This window comes from Bos taurus, chromosome 1 (assembly GCF_002263795.3).
Source record: "Bos taurus isolate L1 Dominette 01449 registration number 42190680 breed Hereford chromosome 1, ARS-UCD2.0, whole genome shotgun sequence".
Lineage (NCBI taxonomy): Eukaryota > Metazoa > Chordata > Mammalia > Artiodactyla > Bovidae > Bos > Bos taurus.
Window position 1 is genome coordinate 111,515,878 of NC_037328.1, and position 25,506 is coordinate 111,541,383.

The 25,506-nt window shown below is 39.4% G+C and overlaps 1 protein-coding gene and 1 pseudogene across 1 annotated transcript in view; one reads left to right on the forward strand and one right to left on the reverse strand.

The window, feature by feature from the left end:
• Nucleotides 1-25,506, reverse strand: part of KCNAB1 (potassium voltage-gated channel subfamily A regulatory beta subunit 1) — a 450,359-nt gene that overhangs the window by 406,438 nt on the left and 18,415 nt on the right. The gene's annotated exons all lie outside the window — the stretch shown is intronic.
• Nucleotides 5,321-5,444, forward strand: LOC112448313 (uncharacterized; annotated as a pseudogene).

The window sequence follows — 25,506 nt, forward strand, 5'->3', positions numbered from 1 at the left end:
GTCTTTAGGGTTTTCTATGTAGAGGATCATGTCATCTGCAAACAGTGAGAGTTTTACTTCTTCTTTTCCAATCTGGATTCCTTTCATTTCTTTTACTTCTCTAATTGCTGTGGCTAAAATTTCCAAAACTATGTTGAATAGTAGTGGTGAGAGTGGGCATCCTTGTCTTATTCCTGACTTTAGGGGAAGCACTTTCAATTTTTTGCCATTGAGGACAATGTTTGCTGTGGGTTTATTATATATAGCTTTTATTATGTTGAGGTATGTTCCTTCTATGCCTGCTTTCTGGAGGGTTTTTATCATAAATGGATGTTGAATTTTGTCAAAGGCTTTCTCTGCATCTATTGAGATAATCATATGGTTTTTATCTTTCAATTTATTAATGTGGTGTATCACATTGATTGATTTGCGAATATTGAAGAATCCTTGCATCCCTGGGATAAAGCCCACTTGGTTATGATGTATGATCTTTTTAATATGTTGTTGGATTCTGTTTGCTAGAATTTTGTTAAGGATTTTTGCATCTAGGTTCATCAGTGATATTGGCCTGTAGTAATGTCTCTTTCTTAATGATACACAAATTAACAATACAACTTACAATTGACGGTCTTTGATTTGATGATTTTTTGGTCACATATCTGAGAGAACATGGCTTGAACAAAAATCTTGGACTTGTAAATATAGAAGAAAGCTTAGAGGGCATCTTGTTCAACCTCTCTCGTTTAATAGACATCAAAACTGAAACCCTAGGAGATCAAGGCCCAAATAATTCAGCTATTTCATAGAAATGCTGAAACCAAAATGCAGTTTTCCTGACTCTTGACTGAATATATCATACCACATTACTTGACATGATAAAAATTTCATAAATAATCCCAATCTGCACTGACATTTTTTTCTTTTGGTTAAAAAACGATTTGGTTTTTAAAAGCCTGTTGTTTTTATTATCAAAGGTATCAGAACTTACATATTTCAATGAATTTTTCTTCAAAGTAAGCACCTTTGAAAATTAGATGCTTTTATTCTATTGATATCATAACACAAAACATCTCTGGGATTTGTTTGATGTCATCTTCAGAGAAAGTTTATCTATTAGAAAAGAAATCAGCCTTTTTACTTAGAACAGTAGTACTGTTACTTTCTAGGGGGAATTTCAGAAATTTGCAGAAGATTGTAACAACAGTGACGTTGCCACTGCCTTTTAGTGGATATAAGTCAGGGACAAGCTTGTGCCTAATTTTTATTGAAAGCTCCCTACTTTTCCATGCCCTACTCCTTAAGTCCCTGTAAAAAAGCCTTACATGCCACCAGCTGCAGACATCCCAGCCCAGGTTGACATCCCAGCTTGTACTTCCACACCCTACAGGGAATATATCCACAGAAAAGTCTGTGCATGCCCTCTGGGCAGGGAATTCTAGAATTCTGGGTATGCAAGGAAGATGGTCCAGAAAAGAGGGGGCAGCTGGATGGTTGTATCCTTTGGATTCCAAGGACTCTTTGCTCTCTTGGGGTCAGAGTAGGGTCCTGGGCTGCCTAAGGCAGTGCTGGTCATGCTTCCCTGCAGGCACATTCCAGCACAACCAAGCAGGGCCTGTGTCCTGACAACTCCCAAATGTTCTGCCAACTAAATCACTACAAATATAAACTGGTTCATAAAAATTCTAAAAAGTCTTTATAAGATGTTAGTCAAAAAGCCCAGTCTTGTAGAAGGACTTTATTTGGGAGAAAGAAGCTTATTTGGAATAAAGGGTTTGTCATAAAACGTATTGACCAGTTTATTCACTGTACACACTCTGTCTGCCAATTTCAACTATTCAGTTGTCTGTACAATAGTGCAGTTAGCAAGAAGCAAACAAACTATTTGCAAACAGCTAATAGATGAAGATTTGAAAGCCTTTTAACAGATTTAAAACCACATAAATAGTACTGGGATCTCACTGAATTTCATTAATTAGGGTTGTTTCAAAATATCCCATTATATTGCCTACTTATATACACCTACTTTAAATTTTTTCTAGTGCAATGATAAAAATAACATATCAACATTATTTATTTTGGGATTACCTACCACTTTGCAAACTTACTCTGTTACTGCCCCTCTAATTCTACCACACGATTTCTTTTGAGGTCTTTATATCACATTCCTATTTGTTTTCAAATGTATCATCTGCTCCCCTTGCCTATGGAAAGCTAAAACCTCCAGGGCCTTTGTCTGTACTGGAACCTGATGTGGCCTCCACAGACCACAGGACCACATGGCAGGAATTATTGTGCCACCTCATTTCTATTTCTCCTACATCATAACACTGAGAATGATTTGTGTACTACACTAAAAGGTATTAAGCCCAGCATGTTATTTGCCATATTACATGTTCTCATGACTCCTGTGATTTATCTTGGCACATTACCTCTATTTCAAGTAAGTCATTTCCCTTTCTCTTATATATGTATCACTGAACATCTGCAAATGGGAAGAAATGAGGGAGGTAGACTCCAGCCAGAAGCTAGGCCATCCAAACAATTCAGTTCCCAACATCCCAATAGGCTTTCTTTTGCACATGAGCATAAACTAGGAATCCCTCATCCCCTTCCAGGAATCACTCTGAGATCCAGAGAGGAGGAAAGGCCTTGAGATAATACAGTAAACAGTTTACCAATTTAACAAGATTTGAAATTTCAATTCAAAAGATTTGAATTCAGTTCATATCAGTTCACTCAGTCGTGTCCGACTCTTTGCGACCCCATGAATCGCAGCACGCCAGGCCTCCCGGTCCATCACCAACTCCCAAAGTTCACTCAGACTCATGTCCATCGAGTCAGTGATGCCATCCAGCCATCTCATCCTCTGTCATCCCCTTCTCCTCCTGCCCCCAATCCCTCCCAGCATCAGGGTCTTTTGCAATCAGTCAACTCTTTGCATGAGGTGGCCAAAGTATTGGAGTTTCGGCTTTAGCATCAGTCCTTCTAATAAACAACCAGGACTGATCTCCTTTAGGATGGACTGGTTGGATCTCCTTGCAGTCCAAGGGACTCTCAAGAGTCTTCTCCAACACCACAGTTCAAAAGCATCAATTCCTCGGCACTCAGCTTTCTTCACAGTCCAACTCTCACATCCATACATAACCACTGGAAAAACCACAGCCTTGACTAGACAGACCTTTGTTGACAAAGTAATATCTCTGCTTTTCAATATGCTATCTAGGTTGGTCATAACTTTCCTTCCAAGGAGTAAGCGTCTTTTATTTTCATGGCTACAGTCACCATCTGCAGTGATTTTGGAGGCCCAAAAAATAAAGTCTGACACTGTTTTCACTGTTTCCCATCTATTTCCCATGAAGTGATGGGACCAGATGCCATGATCTTCGTTTTCTGAATGTTGAGCTTTAAGGCAACTTTTTCACTCTCCTCTTTCACTTTCATCAAGAGGCTTTTTAGTTCCTCTTCACTTTCTGCCACAAGGGTGGTGTCATCTGCATATCTGAGGTTATTGATATTTCTCCAGGCAATCTTGATTCCAGCTTGTGCTTCTTCCAGCCCAGCGTTTCTCATAATGTACTCTGCATATAAGTTAAAGAAGCAGGGTGACAATATACAGCCTTGACGTACTCCTTTTCCTATTTGGAACCAGTCTGTTGTTCCATGTCCAGTTCTAACTGTTGCTTCCTACCTGCATATAAATTTCTCAAGAGGCAGATCAGGTGGTCTGGTATTCCCATCTCTTTCAGAATTTCCCACAGTTTATTGTGATCCACACAGTCAAAGGCTTTGGCATAGTCAATAAAGCAGAAAGATGTTTTTCTGGAACTCTCTTGCTTTTTTGATGATCTAGCAAACCTGGCTTGGAGACTTTTGAGCATTACTTTGCTAGTGTGTGAGATGAGTGCAATTGTGTGGTAGTTTGAGCATTCTTTGGGATTGGAATGAAAACTGACCTTTTCCAGTCCTGCGGCCACTGCTGAGTTTTCCAAATTTGCTGGCATATGGAGTGCAGCACTTTCACAGCATCATCTTTCAGGATTTGAAAGAGCTTAACTGGAATTCCAGCACCTCCCCTAGCTTTGTTCATAGTGATGCTTTCTAAGGCCCACTTGACTTCATATTCCATGATATCTGGCTCTAGGTGAGTGATCACACCATCATGATTATCTGGGTCGTGAAGATCTTTTTTGTACAGTTCTTCTGTGTATTCCTGCCACCTCTTGTTAATATCTTCTGCTTCTGTTAGGTCCATATCATTTCTGTCCTTTATCAAGCCCATCTTTGTATGAAATGTTCCCTGGTATCTCTAATTTTCTTGAAGAGATCTCTAGTCTTTCCCATTCTGTTGTTTTCCTCTATTTCTTTGCATTGATTGCTGAAGAAGGCTTTCTTATCTTTCCTTGCTATTCTTTGGAACTCTGCATTCAGATGCTTATATCTTTCCTTTCCTCCTGCTTTTCACTTCTCTTCTTTTCACAGCTATTTGTAAGGCCTCCCCAGACAGCCATTTTGCTTTTTTGCATTTCTTTTCCATGGGGATGGTCTTGATCACTGTCTCCTGTACAATGACACGAACCTCCGTCCATAGTTCATCAGGCACTCTGTCTATCAGATCTAGTCCCTTAAATCTATTTCTCACTTCCACTGTATAATCATAAGGGATTTGATTTAGGTCATACCTGCATGGTCTAGTGGTTTTCCCTACTTTCTTCAATTTAAGTCTGAATTTGGCAATAAGGAGTTCATGATCTGAGCCACAGTCAGCTCCTGGTCTTGTTTTTCCTGACTGTATAGAGCTTCTCCATCTTTGGCTGCAAAGAATATAATCAATCTGATTTCGGTGTTGACCATCTGGTGATGTCCATGTGTAGAGTCTTCTCTTGTGTTGTTGGAAGAGGGTGTTTGCTATGACCAGTGAGTTCTCTTGGCAAAACTCTATTAGCCTTTTTCCTGCTTCATTCTGTACTCCAAAGCCAAATTTGCCTGTTACCCCAGGTGTTTCTTGACTTCCTACTTTTACATTCCAGTCCCCTATAATGAAAAGGACATCTTTTTTAGTGTTTAAAACATCTTGTAGGTCTTCATAGAACTGTTCAACTTCAGCTTCTTCAGCATTACTGGTTGGGGCATAGGCTTGGATTACCGTGATATTGAATGGTTTGCCTTGGAAATGCAAACCATTTTTGGAGATCATTCTGTCATTTTTGAGATTGCATTCACGTACTGCATTTGGAAAGGGTATTCAAAAGTGGGAACTGATCATCTGTTTTTGGAAAACTAAAACAATTATAGATCAGAAGTACAAAGGGAAGCAAAGCATCAATACAAAAGTAATGTTACTCTGTAGCGAACTAAGCCAACCATGCTCTTTTCCCCATGGGAGACCAGGGTGCAATGGCCTCAAGCAGCCTTCCCAATGGTGCATGCTGCTGGTATAACCTTCCTAAGTGACCTGAGAGACAAGCTTCTTGAGTGAACATGCATGTCTGATCTTGTGCTGTCCCAAATCTAGGCTTCAGACATGTATGTGGGGTACCTTTGGAAAGCCCTAGGCACAGTGGCCAAGGTCTACTTTGGCCAAGTCATCATGTCCATCCACACCAAGCTGAAGAACAAGGAGCATGTGATTGAGACCCTGCTCAAGACCAAATTCAAGTTTCCTGGCTGCCAGAGGATCTACATCTCCAACAAGTGAGGATTTACTCAGTTTAATGCAAAAGAATTGAGGACATAGTGGCAGAAAAAGGGGTTATCCCAGATGGCTGAGGAGTCAAATACATTCTTAATAGTGGCTCCTGGACAAATGGTGGGCCCCACACTCATAAGAAACTTGGTGCTATTCCCTTCTTACTCACACCCAACATTTAAGTCATACTTTCCTGTCCAAAAAACAAGTAATGTTAAAGACAAACATTGAGCATATTCCAGGAGATAGTGAAGGACAGGGAAGCCTGGCATGCTGTAGTTTATGGGGTTGCAGAGAGTCGGACTTGACTTAGTGACTGAAAAACAACAAAGATAAACATAAGTGAAAACATGAAACATGTTAAACATATTCCAAAGCAATTGCTCAGAAGAGGAAAGCTGGATGCAACATAGAAGATCTGTAGAGAAGTTCTGATGTTTTTAATAGAGTCAACTTCATGCTAGATTTTGTTAGTTAGGAGCATGAACTCACGAGAAACACAAAGTCCTCCTGATTGTGGGAATTTCTCCCACCTCAGTCCCTTCTATTCTGTTCACCTAAGCTCTGGCTCCCCTTTCTCTTGATTCTCCAAGCTGAGACCTTTGGTGCACTGACCACACACAGTATCACATGTGTGTGTCCACCAGTGACCAGCTAAACGATCAGTCTGTCTGTGATCACAGCCCAGCTTACAGTATAATACTGCAGTCACCCGTCTGCTCTCCTTAGGATCTCCTTTCACATCAAAAGGGTTTTAGACCACATCAGGTCAGTTCAGTCAATCACCCATGTCCGACTCTTTGCGACCCCATGGACTGTAGCACACCAGGCTTCCCTGTCCATCACCAACTCCCAGAGCTTGCTCAAACTCATGTCCATCAAGTCAGTGATGCCATCCAAAAGTATAAACAGCAGCACAACTTTTCAATTCTTCCTACTTAAGCATTTGTAATCTATTTCTATTTCATATACAGGTATAATTCACTCTCCTTTTTGTTGGGCTAGCTACAGAAAGAAATGGAATTGTCTTAAAGAATCAGTGGCATAAAAAATAGGAAGTTTTAGTGGGAAAGGTCCTATGAAAGGAGATCTGAGTCCTAGATCCAGCTCTCTTGCTAAATATCTACTATGTGACCCAGATCATGCTAAACATCTTCCTGGACTTGGGTAGAGCAAACACCCTAAGCAACAAAACCCAGCAGTAATGTTTTTCTTCCTTAAAAACACTCTAACTCCTTTACAGATCTTTTATGTTACATTCACCTTTCTTCTTCTGGGCAAATGAACAACTCACATACTAGGTATCATGCTAGAGGCCAGGAAAGCAAGATGGTTATGAACATGGTCCCATCCCATATATACTTTCAAATCTAGTGAGAGAGATGGCCATTTGTGCCAATAATTACACACAGAAGCAAGTGGAGAGGAACACAGGTTGAAAATGATCAACTCTTTTCAAGAGAGTGGCCTCATTTGAGGCAGTGAAACCTTCCCTGCTCATGTACAGAATGATGTGAGGCTCAAATGGGACACTGTATGTGAATGAACTTTGAAAGTTGTAACTCTCTCTCTTCTTCTGAGGCACTCATCTTACATTTCCTGTCTTTCTTATCTGGTCACATCTAAACTGTAGTGTTGGGTAAAGTGTCAACAGACAAAGGGGCGGTACGGCAAGCCATATTTCATATTTCACTACTTTTCCAGATTAATTCACCATATTTAGGTAATAGATTCTGAAAAGCAATCCTCCCCGCAGCCAATGGGTTAAGAACCAGTTCAATCTGAGAGCAATAATATGCAAGATGTTGTAGGCTAGATACTCAGCATTGACTTTTGTACATTAGTATGCATCAAGCAACCCCTCAGTGGGAAGACAGGGTAACAAATGATGAATCACCTTGTAGATCATAAGGTTGTATGCACACTAAATGAATCTTTGTACTGTGGCATCTATGCAACGTTTGGCCTTGATTTATAATTCAGTACAAAGTTTGTCATTGCTGCAAAAGGGTAATGAAATAACAAGATAAAGTTGAGTTAAAAGTGCTTTCTCATCTAAATGTCTACACCCAGCAAAAAGTTATGGCTGGATCTGAACCGACAAGAATAAAGGAAAAAAATCATATTTCTCTTTCCTTAATTTTAGGGTTCAGCTGGTGCCAGAAATCTGTTCACTGTGGTGATTTAATCACCAAGTTCAAATAATACTTCTCATTGGCTTGAAAAATAGCTGGACACAGGGAGTAGCATAAAGCAAAATGCTTTTGGTGAGGCACATTCTGACATCTTCTCCATAACAGAGTTTTATTTTCAAATTACTGAATCAACCTCAGTGACAAGTAGTAATTTGATACTTAATGATCATTATTCTTATACTTTCACCACAAGGTTGACATGATGGCTAACCAGAGTCCCCATGACTTGGCTTGGCTCAAAATAGGGGGCTATATAAAAAAAATTTTAATGACACAGTTCATTTGAAAATCTGAAAGAAATCCATAAAAGCAAAGACAATCTTAAGAAGTTTAAGTCTGAGAGTCTTGTCTTGAGTTGCTATTTTAATGCAGAGCTATTCCATTGTATGATGGAAATGTTCTGTATCTTCAGTGTCCAACACAGTAGCCATTATCCTCATATGGGTATAAGCAGTTAAATTTGGCTAATGCTACTTGAGGAACTGAATTTTAATTTAATGTTAAATTAACTATAACTTATTTGGAGAAGGAAATGGCAACCCACTCCAGTATTCTTGCCTTGAGAATCCCAGGGACGGGGAAGCCTGATTGGGCTGCTGTCTATGGGGTCGCACAGAGTCGGACACGGCTGAAGCGACTTAGCAGCAGCAGCAGAAACTATAACTTATACAGCCACAGGTGACTGAAAATGAAAGTGTTAGTCACTCAGTCGTGTCCAACTCTTTGCAACCCCATGGACTGTAGAGCATGAGGCTTCTCTGTCTATGGGATTCTCCAGGCAAGAATGCTCCAGTGGATAGCCATTCCTTTCTTCCTGACCCAGAGATCAAACCCAGGTCTCCCACATTGCGGGCAGATTCTTTACCATCTGAGCCACCAGGGAAGCCACAGGTGACTGGTGGCTACCATGTTGGATAGCATGTGAATTCTGTTCTTAAACACTATTTAATAACCCACATTTAAACTCAAGTATTAAAAGCAGTTTTCTAAACTACCTAATTTTTCTGCAATGAGTTACTAACTTCAGAGTGCCTAAGTTTTGTGAATCCCATAATTGACTTTGTAAAATGCTTTTCCTTATTTTTCTGATCTTATTTCTTAAAGCAGTGTCAATAGGGATTCTGGTTTCCTTTGGTTTAAGTCTGAAGCAGCTAATCATATAAAAGAGATGAAAAGTTGTTTTACTTACTGGGAGCTAGCAAAGTAGGCAGACTCCCTGGCTGTTTCAAGGTCAAGCCATGTGTGTGTGTGTGTTTATTTTAACCAAGGGATGCCATGATGCTGCCTGGCAAACAGCTTCATGTTGAGTCACCAACCTGAATGATCTGAAGGAATTTCACAGATACCACATATGTACAGGGATGTTAGCAGCCACCCTATCAAGTAAAAGACTCCATGTCTTAATAACAGCTATGATTCTCTCCAATTTGACTCTGAATTGCTGCAGACTCAGCTGAACATACAATGAAAATAAGGCAACAGTCCTCACAAGATGGTCAGGAGAGAGATGATTGAAAGCAGCTGATGGGATGTTTTGAGAGCTAGTTAGCCTTATTAGAGTCTAGCATAATAGTTTGCATGTAGCAGGTGGTCAAAATTATTAACTGATTGTTTCATAATTGTAGACCTAAAATTGGAAGAAATGCCAGATTTATATATTACACAAAGATAAACAGATATAGCATTATTGCTACTATATGCTCTTTTTTGCTTAAAAGCATCCAGTATAAATATATCCTAAATACACAATCCTTTCAGTTCGGCTTCAAACAATGTTTAAAAAATCATGTGATGATTTCAAGTGATGAAAACACTTCAGATGCGAGCTTTCTAAAGGCTTCTTTTATGTGCCCAATGCTGAAAATCAGGTATCCCAAGCACACTGTTCTAATGTTTGTTCTAAGGTTAGTGAGTTCTTAGAATGCTTTCAAATCTAAATCAAAAACTCATGTGTCACTGTAAGTAAATTGTTAGTAGTGTCTTTATAATACAAGTAGTCAGAGCACAATGATTTTTATAGATAAAAGTAGACATACCTTGCCAATAATTCTTCACTCATTTTTATCTGGTCTCACATATATAGATATTTCATAGGTATTTAATTCAAAGATCAATCATTTTATGAAAAGTGTGAAGCTACAATGTTTTGTTTCTGTGGACTAGCCTTCAGAGATTATGCAAAGAAATCCATTTGTGAGAAGAATTAAAACGTTTTTCAAAATGTATAGATGGCTAGATTCAAAAAGAACAAAAGTGAAATATTTTAGTTAGATCTAAAAACAACATGAAATGAAGGGGATAAAACCTCCCTCTAACTGGCACACCCGTGTTAGGAGTTTGGCAGTCAGATAACATTCTTTTTCTTGCTATCAGTAATCTGGGGAGGGTGGGGCAGGGGTGAGGGGTATCCTGTGTGTGTGTGTGCGTGAGACTAATGACTCCATATTTCAGTTCGATTATCAATAAAAGAGTTGTTAACAGTACTATGAGACAAGAAAGACAAACAGGTAGTAAAAGGCTACAGGTTTGATTTGGTTTGGTTTTTTACAGGAAGTAGAAGGTTGCAATTGGAGGCGACAGAGGTAGTAACAGTTGATTCCAGAGATTTGATGTGAGCTCCCCAGCGCCAGACTGCACGCACCAAGCCCTCAATTCCTGTTAAAGAAGAGACGTGGGCCAACATTAGAGGGAAGTCTTGAGCTTCTTAAAAGTAATGTATTGAGGTTTATTCTCAGTTAACAAATAGTAGTGAAGAGATAATTGCATGAAGAATGCAGTGGTTTAAGGAGCTGCTTTAAAGTCAGACAAGGGAGAAAATATCTGCTGGTGCAGTGGTGCTCTGTGGTGCTTCTTATCCTGTGAATGAGGATGTAGATGAGTTAAGCAATTCTGTTGGAAGCACTTTAAAGACAAGAGAGCCATGAGCAGTAGCTGCAGCTGTGGAGCCCTCCCTGTCTGCCTCCTTCCTGAGGCAGAGTGCGATGCCTCCTTGGGGGCCTAATTAGATCCGTGAGTGTTTTCCCTTCCAGACACGTGGAAATGAAAACCAGGATGCAGAGAATTAAACTATACCAGAATAGATCCCGCTCACGGCACCTCCCAAATCATTCAGTCCCTGCTTTCTTCATTCCTTTCCATGCCCTTCCTTATGTCTTCAAGCCCTCTCACCTAGATTATTAAAATAAATTTGTATCAGTTTCTTGTACACAGTTCTTCCAAAAATACCTTTTAAGGATGTCAGTTTGATCTTGTTATTTCTTACCTAGGAATGCCTCAATAGTTTTTCATGGCCAGCTCCTCCAATGACCTATTTCTTTCCTGCCTCTTACACTCTTCTTTGAGCTCTCTCTCCTTACCCAGAAGGTTTGCTGGGGCAAGGAGAGAGAGAAGAAGCAAGATAGAGAAGAATAGGTGCCTGCTCCTGAGTTCTTCCTATGGTATATGTTTAATAGTTGTAACATTATTTCATTTTCTCCATAACCCTATGGAATAGGTATCACTATCTCCATTTTACTGATGAGAAAAGTGAATGGGAAGAAGGGATAAAATAGTGTAAGTCATCTACTTTGTAAGACTTAAGGGTCAGTAATCAATCCAGAGCTGTCTCCAGAACTTGTTTTATAACCATCACTTCTGGTTCTTCAAATATACTATTCCTTCTGTATCACATGTTCCCTCAACCTTCATCTTGAATCAAATATTATACTCTTATTCATCCTAAAAAATCCTGTGCATGAAACAACTCTAGTTATTCTTGACTTTCAAGAGATCATTCACCATTTGTTCTACTCTAATCTAATACATTATAACTGTGTTTTAAACCGCAACATTGCATTTGTCATGCCAGATTCTGATTGTCTGGTTGACGTGACTGTTTCCCCTACTAGACTGCTCTCAGAGTTGCTTGAAGCCAGGAATCATGTTTTTCCCTTACTGTGTGCTCAGCGACTGGCGTACTGCATACAGCACCAGTATGGTGCTCAGTCAATCTTTGTTGATTTGAACAACTGTGTTGTGCAAAGAGTAAACTAGTAGATAGAAAGCCGTTGGTTAAATTCTTAACTAGAACCTAACAAACCATCTATGTGAGTATTAGCAGATTGTTTAACTTCTTCATGTCTCAGAAAACTTATTTGTAAGATTACTGAAGGAATTTGGGGTGAGATACTAAGTTATCTACAACATCTCCTCAGATTCTAAAATCTGTACACTTACTCTTTACATACAGTGTGTGTGGAAGGAAAAGTACTGTAATCAGACACAAGATGAAACACAGCATTTGTAGAATTGCACTTGCTGAACAGTTGATGGAACTTAACTGTATTTATGAGGCAATTGGTGGGTGGGGTGGCTAACCATCTTATAAATAAACCACTTTATGAGTTTTTAATGTGTTCCTTATTAAAAACGCATTACTTTCCATACTAAATTAAATAGCATTTGAAGCCAATGTTTCTTTTTTTACCTTTATTTAAATGAGATTTCTGCTTGCTTTAGTTATATGATTAAATAGCAAAAGCTACTTGAGATGCAGACTAATAGAGGAAAATATCCCTTTAAAGATAAAAAAAGGATTTTAGAGCAAGAGGAGAACTAAGAAACAGATCCAAGTTCAGGGAATGGAGACAGCTCACAGGTGGTTAAAAGTGGAGTAGCCTCATCCCCAATTTCCAGATACTTGACTAACTGGAAACTTACTGCTATGATCTCTTTGCCATTCCAGCTTAGGATTCATTGGTTCCCTCTAAATATGGTCAGTAGAGAATATGGTCAACACACGCAATTGATACTGCCTCACCATAATGGACTTCCCTTTTCTCATATCAAGAGTAGTCTGCCTTTCCATCCTCCATAAGGGGTTGAGCATGAAGCTACAGAAGTCAGGTAGCTTCTTCCATCACCTAGATCTGGGAAGTGGTCCAGAGTGGACAGGTCATCCACTCAAAACCAAGGTTAATGAAAAAAATGGAACTTCTAGGAAAAGAAAGCTACTCTTTCCTTCTTTCCTTCTAGAAGTGAATGAGAGCTTTGTCATCCATCTTGAGGAGGAGAGAAGAACTTGAGGCTGCCACAGACCATCATATGGAGCTGACGTGGAGCCATAGCGAAAAAGAAAAACACGAATGCGAAGACAGAGAAACTAGATCCTGTCCACAGTGTTTGTACCTTAAATCTACCCTTCCCTGAAGTTTTCCCTATCTCTGGACTTTTTAATTATGTGTGGCAGTTAGTTTTCTTTACTACTTAAGCCAGCTTGAGATATATGTGTGTGTGTGTGCATGTGTACATATATATATATCACAAGTAACAGAAAAGCTAACTGATAGAAATGGTCTATGTTGTTCAAGGTTATCTACAGAATGGAAGAATTTTTGTAGAATGTATTTCAATGTCTTAACTACATAAAAGGCCTAAACATTTTTCCAGGTTAAATTCAGAACAAGAATCTTTATCTGTAAACCTCACTACAGATTAGACTACTGAATCTCAATATTTGTTTTAGATCCAAGGTAGCTCAAAAAAGAAATTCAAAAGCATATATCTTAAATTCTTAAAACCTAATTTTAATTTTAATTTTCCTTCCTTTTATAATAGTAATGCAAAAATTTAGAAATGAAAAATAGAGGAAGGAGGGAAAATCATATACATTCTTATCACCTAAAATTTACAACTCCTAATTGTTGGTTGTTTTTCCTTCGAATATTTTTGCTATGATTTTTACCTTGATTGAGCCCATTCAGGTTGGTAAATGTAATACCTATTTGTCTTGATTTAAAAAGTGAATCAGTCAGTCAGTTCAGTTGTAGCTGACTCTTTGCAACCCCGTGGACTGCAGCACGCCAAGCTTCTCTGTCACCAACTTCCAGAGCTTGCTTAAACTCATATCTGTTGAGTCGGTGATGCTGTCCAACAATATCATCCTCTTTCATCCCCTTCTCCTGCCTTCAATCTTTCCCAGCATTAGGGTGTTTTCCAGTGAGTCAGTTCTTTGCATCAGGTGGCCAGAGTATTGGAGTTTCAGCTTCAACATCAGTCCTTCCAATGAACACTTAGGACTAATCTTCTTTAGGATGAACTGGTTTGATCTTGCAGTCCAAGGGACTCTCAAGAGTCTTCTCTAACACCACAGTTCAAAAGCATCAATTCTTTGATGCTCAGCTTTCTTTATAGTCCAACTCTCACATCCATACATGACTACTGGAAAAACCACAGCTTTGACTAGACAGACCTTTGTTGGCAAAGTAATGTCTCTACTTTTTAACATTCTGTCTAGGTTGGTCATAGCTTTTCTTTTAAAAAGCAAATGTCTTTTAATTTCATGGCTGCGGTCACCATCTGCAGTGATTTTGGAGCCCTAAAAAATAAAGTCTCTCACTGTTTCCGTTATTTCCCCATCTATTTGCCATGAAGTGATGGGACAGAATGTCATGATCTTTGTTTTTGAATGTTGAGTTTTAAGCCAGGTTTTTCACTCTCCTCTTTCACTTTCATCAAGAGACCCTTTAGTTCCTCTTTGCTTTCTGCCATAACGGTGATATCATCTGCATATCTGAGGTTATTGATATTTCTCCCGGCAATCTTGATTCTGGCTTGTGCCTCATCCAGCCAGGTGTTTTGCATGATGTACTCTGCATACAAGTTAAATAAGCAGGGTGACAATACACAGCCTTGACGTACTCCTTTCCCAGTCTGGAACCAATCCATTGTTCCATGTCTGGTTCTAATTGTTACTTCTTGACCTGTATACAGGTTTCTCAGGAGGCAGGTAAGGTGGTCTGGTATTCCCATCTCTTGAAGAATTTTCCACAGTTTGTTGTGATCCACATAGTCAAAGGCTTTGGCCTAGTCAATAAAGCAGAAGTAAATGGTTTTCTGGAACTCGCTTGCTTTTCCTATGATCCAACAGATGTTGGAGATTTGATATCTGGTTCTTCTGCCTTTTCTAAGTCCTGTTTGAACACTGGGAAGTTCTTGATCTACATGCTGTTGAAGACTGGCTTGGAGAACTTTGAGCATTACTTTCCTAGTATGTGAGATGAGTGTAATTGTGCAGTAGTTTGAACTTTCTTTGGCATTACCTTTCTTTGGGATTGGACTGAAAATTGACCTTTCCAGTCCTGTGGCCACTACTGAATTTTCCAAATTTTCTGGCATATTGTTAATAAGTGACCTTCTGGTCAATATGAAACAGTTAATTGATGTGGAATATCCCCTCACACACACACACACACACACACACACACACACACACACACACACTCCAGGAAAAAGTATTTGCTGAATAAAGTGTAACAAAATAGGAGAGAACAAGATGACAGAGGGGTAGGTAGATGTGGAGTACATCTCTCTCCACAGATACATCAGGAATACACCTTCAGACACAGAAGTGCATGCAGAATACCAGCTGAGAGCAGACACAAGTACCTGACCAGCAGAAAAGAATACACAGACCCACACAAAACTCGGTAGGATGAAGGAACTAGGGGGAAAGACAAGAGTGTTAGTAGGGTTGGACTTGCCCTCGGTGTGTGGGGGACTGAAGCAGGGGTCCAATCCCCACACTAGGCAAATGTCTGAGTCAAAGGAGAAACATTTAAGGCTGAGCAGCCTAAATGGAATGAGAATAAGACAGTCCTTGCTGCAGCCATACATACCCCAGATGCAGACCCCTGGAAGGTGCAGCAGCTAGGAGCTGGAGTTTAGGGTTTATGGAGCAATCCCAGGGAGAGGGGCTGCTGTTAACTGCTGAGAGATGGATCAAGGGGATGTGAGGGAGGAGACTGGTGGGAAATGCCTGTGGAAGAAAGCCAGGCAACCATGGAAGCAAGGAGATACTGCTGAGTCACGCATCGAGGGTGGAGCCATCACCATAGCCTCTCTCCCCCAAGAAGCCAGCACTGGCAGTTGAACAACAGAGATGCTGGCCCATCAAAAGCCTGATGCACTGAACTACAGAGTAGGATCCCACCCAGGGCACTCCTTTAAGTGCCTGATGTGCCAGGCACATCAGGACCCCAGTCAGGGGAGCCCCTCTATGTACCCGATGCCTGAACAACAGAGAAGGACCCTAGGCAAGGGAGCCCTCTAAATGCCTCAACGGGCAGAGCTATGAAGAAAGACTGGCCAAAGAGGCCTTCTGATCACCAGCTATAAGAGGCTCAAGAGAAGACTTTGATAGGGCCATAACTCCTGTGGTGGAGGCATTCTGTGTCCCTGCACACTTGGCGCCACCAGGGTCCCCGCAAGCCAAGCAACCGCACCACCTTCACGCTCAACTCTCACTGGGGCAGAGCCGCCACAGGCAAGAAAAGTCTTGTGTCTATGCACACAGGGTCGCTTCAGTCGTGTCCAACTCTTTGCGACCCTGTAGACTGTGGCCTGCCAGGCTTCTCTGTCAGGGACGGGGGATCTTCAGGCAAGAATACTAGAGTGTATTGGCCAATACTGGTTGTCATACCCTTCTGCTGCTGCTGCTGCTAAGTCGCTTCAGTCGTGTCCGACTCTGTGCGAACCCAGAGACGGCAGCCCACCAGGCTCCCCCGTCCCTGGGATTCTCCAGGCAAGAACACTGGAGTGGGTTGCCATTTCCTTCTCCAGTGCATGAAAGTGAAAAATCGAAGTGAAGTCACTCAGTCGTGTCCGACTCCTAGCGACCCCATGGACTGTAGCCCACCAGGCTCCTCCATCCATGGGATTTTCCAGGCAAGAGTACTGGAGTGGGGTGCCATTGCCTTCTCCGCCATACCCTTCTAGAGCACTGTATTTCCTGCTGTCCTAGCCATCAACTCCCCTGAGTACCTGGTGCTGCCAGACCCCCTGCGACCCAAGCAGCTGCACCACCTCCACACCTGACCCTCACAGGAGCAAACCCAAGTCCTCCAGGGCAGCCTCAGGAGCAAACCCCAGTGGACGACCCACATGCAGAGGTGGAAATAAAACCACAACTGAAATCCGGGGGCAGTATGGCTAAGGAAGAAGACCCAAACCTTCCCACCAGCTGTACAAGTTGCAGATTAAATCCACATGATCAACTAGGCAGACTCTGTGTCTGTGGAGTACATTGATAGCTCCCACAAAAGAAAATGCACTAGTTCTGATAGCTGTGGGCATTGGAGGCAAGAACACGGAGGAGTAGGACCAGATTAGAATCTGAGCTGTCCCCACTGCAGGTCCAGAGAGCTGCAGTGTTGGAGGGCATCCTAGGGAGGTGAGGTGGACTGTGACTCCCAGCGAGAGAAAGAACTCTGACAGCAGTGACTCAAGAAAAACATTCATTATTCTTATGTTTTGATTTGTTCTGTAGATCCTTTTGGATTTTTTCCTTTTTCTCCCCTCTTCTTCCCCACCCCTGCCCCGCTGTTGTAGTTGTCAATTTTATTGGCACTATGAAACCTAATTAAGCTTTTGAGTATTTCTTTTTCTTTTTTTTCTCAGTCACATTTTTTATTGTTGTTACAAACCTCTCCCTTTACATTGGGCTTTTGCAGTTTTGGGGAGTTTCCCTTTTTTTTTCTTTTGCCTTTTTCTAATTTTAATTTTTAAAATTTTAAACCTATTATTATTTTTTCTACATTTATTCCTTTGTTTGCTTTTCCTACTGCTCTTTCCCCTTGCTTTAATGTATATAAATCTTCTTTATCTACCTCTATTTAACTTAGTATATCTATTCATTCTTTTCTTTCTTCCCCTTTCAACATATTTGTTAGTTTCATTTTCATTGCTTTATTCCCCAATTGGTACCTTGTTTTAGTTTTGCTTTCCAGTTTCTGCTTTAGTTAGTTTTGTTCTGGTAGACATAACTTTTGGTTTCCTTTGTTCACTGGGTCAATCTATTGTACTTTATTTTTGTTGGACTGTTTTGATTTTGCTTATGGGTGTATATGTATAAGTGTATATTCAGTCACACTTTATTGTTGTTATAAACCTCTGCCTTTACATTGGGCTTTTGCAGTTCTGTGGAGTTTTCTTTTTTCTTTCTTCTTCCATTTTTTTTTCTTTTCTCTTTTTTTTTTATAAATTTAACCTTTAATTTTTTTAAGCCAGTATATTTTTTCTAAATTTATTCTTTTGTTTGCCTTTCCTACCATTCTTTTCCCCTTGCAGTTAATCTTTGATGTATATAAATCTTCTTCATTTACCTCTCCTTAACTCTGCATATCTATTTTTTCTTTCCTTTCCTCTCAACATATTTGTTAGTTTTATTTTCATTGCTTTATTCTCCAACTGGCACCTTGCTCTAGTTTTGTTTTCCAGTTTGTGCTTTAGTTAGTTTTGTTCTGGTAGATGTAGTTTTTGGTTTCCTTTGTCTGCCGGGTCAGTCTACTGTACTTTATATTTGCTGGACTGTTTTGACTTTGCTCATGGGTGTATATGTATATGCGTATATTCATTATTTTAACTATTATTTGCCTGATTTTGTAACTCCCATTTGTGTGGGATTCATCTTTGGTTTCTTGATTTGGATATTTGTTTTAATCTCACTTAATGCCATAATGAATCACTTGTGGAATCTTCATTCCTGACCAGGGTTCAAACCCTGAGCCTTTAGAGTGGGAGCACTGACTCCAAGACCCTAGACTACCAGGGAATTAACCCTAGAGAATATCAAATAGTGAGAACTCACACAAAGGAAATCACTTGAATACAAGGCCCAGCATCACCCAGCCACCAGTAGCACCCTATGCAGGACGCCTCATCTAAACAACAAACAAAACAAAAATACAAACCCAATCATCAGCAGACAGGATTACCACTTCACTCAGCCTTGCCCATCGGAGGAAAAACAAACAAACAAAAACTCAGCACAAGTCTCACCCTATACACAAACCACTGGACCAAAGGAGAGAAGAAACCAAAAGGAAGAAAGAATTCAACCTTGAAGCCTGGGAAAAGGAGACCTCAAACACAGTAAGTTTTTTTAAAAAAAATGAAAAGGCAGAGAAATACTACACAAATGAAGGAAAAAACTAGAAACACAGAAGTCCAAATAAATGAAGAGGAAATAGGCAAACTACCTGAAAAAGAATTCAGAATAATGATAGTAAAGATAACAAAAAACCTTGAAAACAAAATGGAGAAAATGCAAGAATCAATTAACAAAGACCTAGAAGAATTAAAGAATAAACATACAGAGATAAACAACACAAGTACTGAAATTAAAAATACTCTAGAAGGAATCAATAGCAGAATATCTGAATCAGAGAATGAATCAGTGAGCTGGAAGTAAAATGGTGGAAATAACTTCTAAAGGGCAGAATAAAGTAAAAAAAAAGAAAAGAACTGAGGATAGTCTCAGAGACCTCTGGGACAATATCAAATGCACCAACATTCGAATTTTAGGGGTCCCAGAAGAAGAGAAAAAGAAAGAGTATTAGAAAAATTTTGAAGAGATTATAGTTGAAAATTTCCCCAACATGGAAAAGGAAATAGTCAATCAAGTCCAAGAGGCACAAAGAGTCCCATACAGGATAAACCCAAGGAGAAACATGCCAAGACACACTAATCAAACTAACAAAGACTAAACACAAAGAAAGAAGATTAAAAGCAGCAAGGGAGAAGCAACAAGTAACATACAAGGGAAACCCCATACGCTTAACAGCTGATCTTTCAGCAGAAACTGCAGGACAGAAGGGACTGGCAGGACATATTTAAAGTACTGAAAAGGAAAAATCTACACCAAGATTACTACATCTGGCAAGGATCCCATTCAAAATTGATGGAGAAATAAAAAACTTTTCAGAAAAGCAAAAGTTAAGAGAATTCAGCACCACCAAACCAGGTTTACAACAAATGTTAAAGGGACTTATACAGTCAAGAAATGTGAAAAGAAAAAAGATCTACAAAATCCACCCCAAACAATTAAGAAAAATGGCAATAGGAACATATATATCAATAATTACTTTAAATGGAAATGGATTAAATGCTCCAACCAAAAGACACAGACTAGCTGAATGGATACAAAAACAAGACCCATATATATGCTGTCTACAAGAAACCCACTTCAGACCTAAAGCCACATATAGACTGAAAGTGAGAGGATGGAAAAATATATTCCATGCCATTGGGAAGCAAAAGAAAGCTGGAGCAGCAATCCTCATATCAGACAAAATGGACCTTAAAATAAAGAAGATTACAAGAGATAAGGAAGGACACTACATAATGATCAAGGGATCAATCCAAGAGGAAGACATAACAATTGTAAATATCTATGCACCCAGCATAGGAGCACATCAATACATAAGACAAACACTAACATACATAAAAGGAGAAGTTGACAGTAACACAATAATAGTAGGAGACTTTAACACCCCACTCACACCAATGGATAGATCATCAAAACAGAAAATTAATAAGGAAACACAAGTCCTAAATGATACATTAGATGAGATGGATCTCATTGATATCATCAAGAGATTCCATCCAAATGCAGAAGAATATACCTTCTTCTCAAGTGCACATGGAACATTCTCCAGGATAGACCGTATCATAGGTCACAAATCAAACCTCAGTAAATTTAAGAAAATTGAAATCATATCAAGCATCTTCTCTGACCACAATGCTATGAGACTAGATATCAATTACAAGGAAAAAAAAACATAAGAAACACAAACACATGGAGATTAAACAACACGTTTCTAAATAACCAACAGGTTACTGAAGAAATCAAAAGGGAAAATAAAAAATTTCTAGAAACAAATGACAATGAAAACATGACAATTCAAAACCTATAGGATGCAGCAAAAGCAGTTCTAAGAGGGAAGTTTGTAGCAATACAATCCTACCACAATAAACAAGAAAAAAATTGAATAGACAATCTGACTTCATACCTAAAGCAACTAGAAAAAAGAACAAAATTAAAAAACTAGTAGAAGGAAAGAAATCATAAAGATCTGAGCAGAAATAAATGAAAAATAAATGAAAGAAACAATAGTAAAGATGAATAAAACTAAAAGCTAGTTCTTCGAGAAAATAAGCAAAATTGACAAACCTTTAGCCAGACTCATCAAGGAAAAAAGAGAGAAGAATCAAATCAACAAAATTACAAATGAAAAAGGAGAGGTTACAACAGGCAATGCAGAAATACAAAGGATTATCAGAGACTATTATGAACAACTATATGGCAATAAAATGGATAACCTGCAAGAAATGGACAGATTCTTTAAAAAGTTCAATCTTCCAAGACTGAACCAGCAAAAAAATAGAAATTATTAACAGCCCAAATACAAGCACTTAAATTGAAGCTGTAGTCAAAAATCTCCCAGAAAACAAAAGCCAAGGACCAGATGGCTTCACAGGAGAATTCTATCAAACACTAGAAAAGAGCTAATGCCTATCCTTCTAAAACTCTTTCAAAAAATTGCAGAGGAAGAAACACTTCCAAACTCATTCTACGAGGCCACCATCACCCTGATACCAAAACCAGACAAAGACAACACAAGAAAAGAAAACTACAGGCCGATACCACTGATGAACATAGATACAAAAATCCTCAACAAAATTTTAGCAAACAGAATTCGGCAACACATCAAAAAGCTCATACACCATGACCAAGTCGGGTTTATTCCAGGAATGCAAGGATTCTTCAATATACACAAATTAATCAATGTGACACACCATATTAACAAATTGGAAGATAAAAACCATATGCTCCTCTTAATGGATTCAGGAAAAGCCTTTGACAAAATTCAGCACCCATTTATGATTAAAACTCTTCAAAAAATGGACATAGAAGGAACCTACCTCAACACGTTAAAGGCCATATATGATAAACCTACAGCAAACATTATTCTCAATGGTGAAAAACTGAAAGCATTTCCCCTAAGATCAGGACCAAGACAAGGGTGTCCACTTTCACCCCTATTATTCAACATTGTTTTGGAGGTCCTAGCTACAGCAATCAGAGAAGAAAAAGAAATAAGAGGAATCCATATCAGAAAAGAAGTAAAACTCTCACTCTCTGCAGATGACATGATATCATATGTAGAAAATCCTAAAGATAGTATCAGAAAATTACTGGAGCTAATAAGAGAATTTAGCAAAGTTGCAAGATACAAAATCAATACACAGAAATCACTTGCATTTCTATATACTAACATGAAAAATCAGAAAGAGAAATTAAGAAATCAATCCCATGCACCACTGAAACAAAAAGAATTAAATATCTAGGAATAAACTTACTTCCCTGGTGGCTCAGATGGTAAAGTGTCTGTCTACAATGCGAGAGACCCGGGTTTGATCCCTGGGTCAGAAAGATCCTCTGGAGAAGGAAATGGCACCCCACTCCAGTACTATTGCCTGGAAAATCCCATGGACAGAAGAGCTTGGTAGGCTACAGTCCATGGGGTCAAAGAGTTGGACACGACTGAGCGACTTCACTTCACTTTACTTCTTCAAGGAGACAAAAGAACTGTACACAGAAAATTATAAGACACAGACAACAGAAATCAAAGATGACATAAACAGATGGAGAGATATTCCATGTTCCTGGGTAGGAAGAACCAATATTGTGAAAATGAAGATACTATCAAATGCAGTCTACAGATTCAGTGTGATTCAGACTTTCAAATTACCAATGGCACTTTTCGCAGTACTGGAACAAAAAATTTCACAATTCATAAGGTGAAGTCACTCAGTCATGTCCGACTCTTTGCGACTCCATGGACTGCAGCCTACCAGGCTCCTCTGTCCATGGGATTTTCCAGGCAATAGTCCTGGAGTGGATTGCCATTTCCTTCTCCAGGGGATCTTCCCAACCCAGGGATAAAACCTGGGTCTCCTGCATTGTAGACAGACGCTTTACCATCTGAGCCACCAGGGAAGTCCATGGAAACACAAAAGACCCTGAATAGCCAAAGCAGTCTTGAGAAAGAAGAATGGAGCTGGAGGAATCAACATTCCTGAATTCAGATTATAGTACAAAGCTACAGTCATCAAGGCAGTATGCCACAAAAACAGAAATACAGACCAATGGAACAAGATAGAAAGCCCAGAAATAAACCCATGCACCTATGGGTACCTTATTTTTGATAAAGAAGGCAAGACAGCCTCTTCAATAAATGGTTCTGGGAAAACTTGACAGCTACATGTAAAGGAATGAAATTAGAACACTTCCTAACACCATACACAAAGATAAACTCAAGATTAAAGACTTAAATGTGAGACTAGAAACTATAAAACTCTTAGAGGAAAACATAGGCAGAATACTCGATGACATAAATCAAAGCAAGATCACCTCCTAGAGAATAAAAGGAAACAAGTGGGACCTGATTAAACTTAAAAGCTTTTGCACAGCAAAGGAAACTATAAGCAAGGTGAAAAGACAACCCTCAGAATGGGAGAAAATAATAGCAAATGAAACAAATGACAAAGGATTAATTTCCAAAATATACAAGCAGTTCATACAACTCAATGCCAGAAAAACAATCCAATCAAAAAGTGGGAAAAAGACCTAAACAGACATTTCTCCAAAGAAGACATACAGATGGCTAACAAACACATGAAAAGATGCTAAACATTGCTCATTATTAGAGAAATGCAAATCAAAACCAGAATGAGATATCACCTCACACTGGTCAGAATGGCTATCATCAAAAAGTCTACAAACAATGAATGCTGGAGAGGGTGTGGAGAAAAGGGAATGCTCTTGCCCTGTTTAAGAATGTAAATTGATACAACCACTATGGAAGATGGTATGGCAATTCCTTAAAAAACTAGGAATAAAACCACCATATGACCCAGCAATCTGACTCCTAGGCATATACCCTGAGGAAACCAGGGTTGAAAAAGACACATGTATCCCATTGTTAATTGCAGCACTATTTACAATAGCTAGAACATGGAAGCAACCTAGATGTCCACTGACAGATGAATGGATAAAGAAGTTATGGTATATATATACCATGGAATATTACTCAGCCATAAAAAGGAATGCATTTGAGTCAGTTCTGATGAGGTGGATGAACCCAGCACCTATTATACAGAGTGAAGAGAGAAAGTAAAGATAAATATTGTGTTCTAATGCAGATATACAGAATCTAGAAAAATGGTACTGAAGAATTTATTTTTGGGGCAGCAATGGAGAAACAGACATAGAGAACAGACTTTTACAGACACGGGGAGAGGGAAGGAGAAGATGTGATGTATGGCAAGAATAACATGGAAACTTACATTACCATACGTAAAATAGATAGCCAACAGGAATTTGCTGTACAGCTCAGGAAACTCAAACAGGGGCTCTGTATCAACCTAGAGGGGTGAGATGGGGAGGGAGATGGGAGGGAGGTTCAAAAGTGAGGGGATATATGTATACCTATGGCTGATTCATGTTGAGATTTGACAGAAAACAACAAAATTCTACAAAGCAATTATCCTTCTTAAAAAAATTTTTTAATGTAACAAAAAAAATTTAATGCAAGCTTAAGGCCTAGAAATGGAAATCTCTAGATGTTAAAACAAAAGGAGCATCAAAATCAGAAAAGCAAACGACAGGTATGGGTACCATGTCTTTCTACCCTCATTTAGGAAGCAGAAAAGCTCTGTTTCATGAGGCAGACATAGATAACCCCATGAGTATTATCTTTAACAATCCAGCTTTATAAACATAATTATTATTGGAAAATCCTTCTATGTTCTGGTTATAGGTTGGGCCAGTTTAAGTTTTCAGCTATGATTTTGTATATTTTTCTCAGTGTTCATAGGTAGAAGGAAATTCAGCAATGCTGTTCAGTGGATAGGCATCAGAGTGGTGAATTAACGTTCTAATTTATCCTAAGTACATACATTGGTCTTTGGTTTTTTTTTTTTAAATTTTATTTTATTTTTAAACTTTACATAATTGTATTAGTTTTGCCAAATATCAAAATGAATCCGCCACAGGTATACATGTGTTCCCCATCCTGAACCCTCCTCCCTCCTCCCTCCCCATACCATCCCTCTGGGTCGTCCCAGTGCACTAGCCCTAAGCATCCAGTATCGTGCATCGAACCTGTACTGGAAACTCGTTTCATACATGATATTTTACATGTTTCAATGCCATTCTCCCAAATCTTCCCACCCTTTCCCTCTCCCACAGAGTCCATAAGACTGTTCTATACATCAGTGTCTCTTTTGCTGTCTTGTACACAGGGTTATTGTTACCATCTTTCTAAATTCCATATATATGCATTAGTATACTGTATTGGTGTTTTTCTTTCTGGCTTACTTCACTCTGTATAATAGTCTCTGGGTATAAAACAAAATAAACACCTCTCTCTGCTCTTGGGAAGGTTAACAGCGGCCTCGTACTTGTACTCAGTCATATTTGACTCTTTGCAACCCTTTGGAATTTTGCCAGGTTCCTCTGTCCATAGGACTTTTCAGGCAAGAATACTGGAGTGAGTTGCCACTCCCTCCTCCAGGGATCTTCCCAAACCAGGGATCGAAACCACATCTCCTGCATTGCGGGTGGATTCTTTACCACTGAGTCTTTAGGGAACCCCTAACAGTGGCCTCCATGTTTCTAAATCCGATGGTCTCTTCTTCGTTCTCATCTCACCTGACCTCTCACCAGTATTTAACACAGTTCATCTCTCTAGCTTCTTTCATTTGGCTCCTGATCCTCTCTCTCATTTTTCTCCTACTTTTCTGAGTGTTTACCCTCAGTGTCTT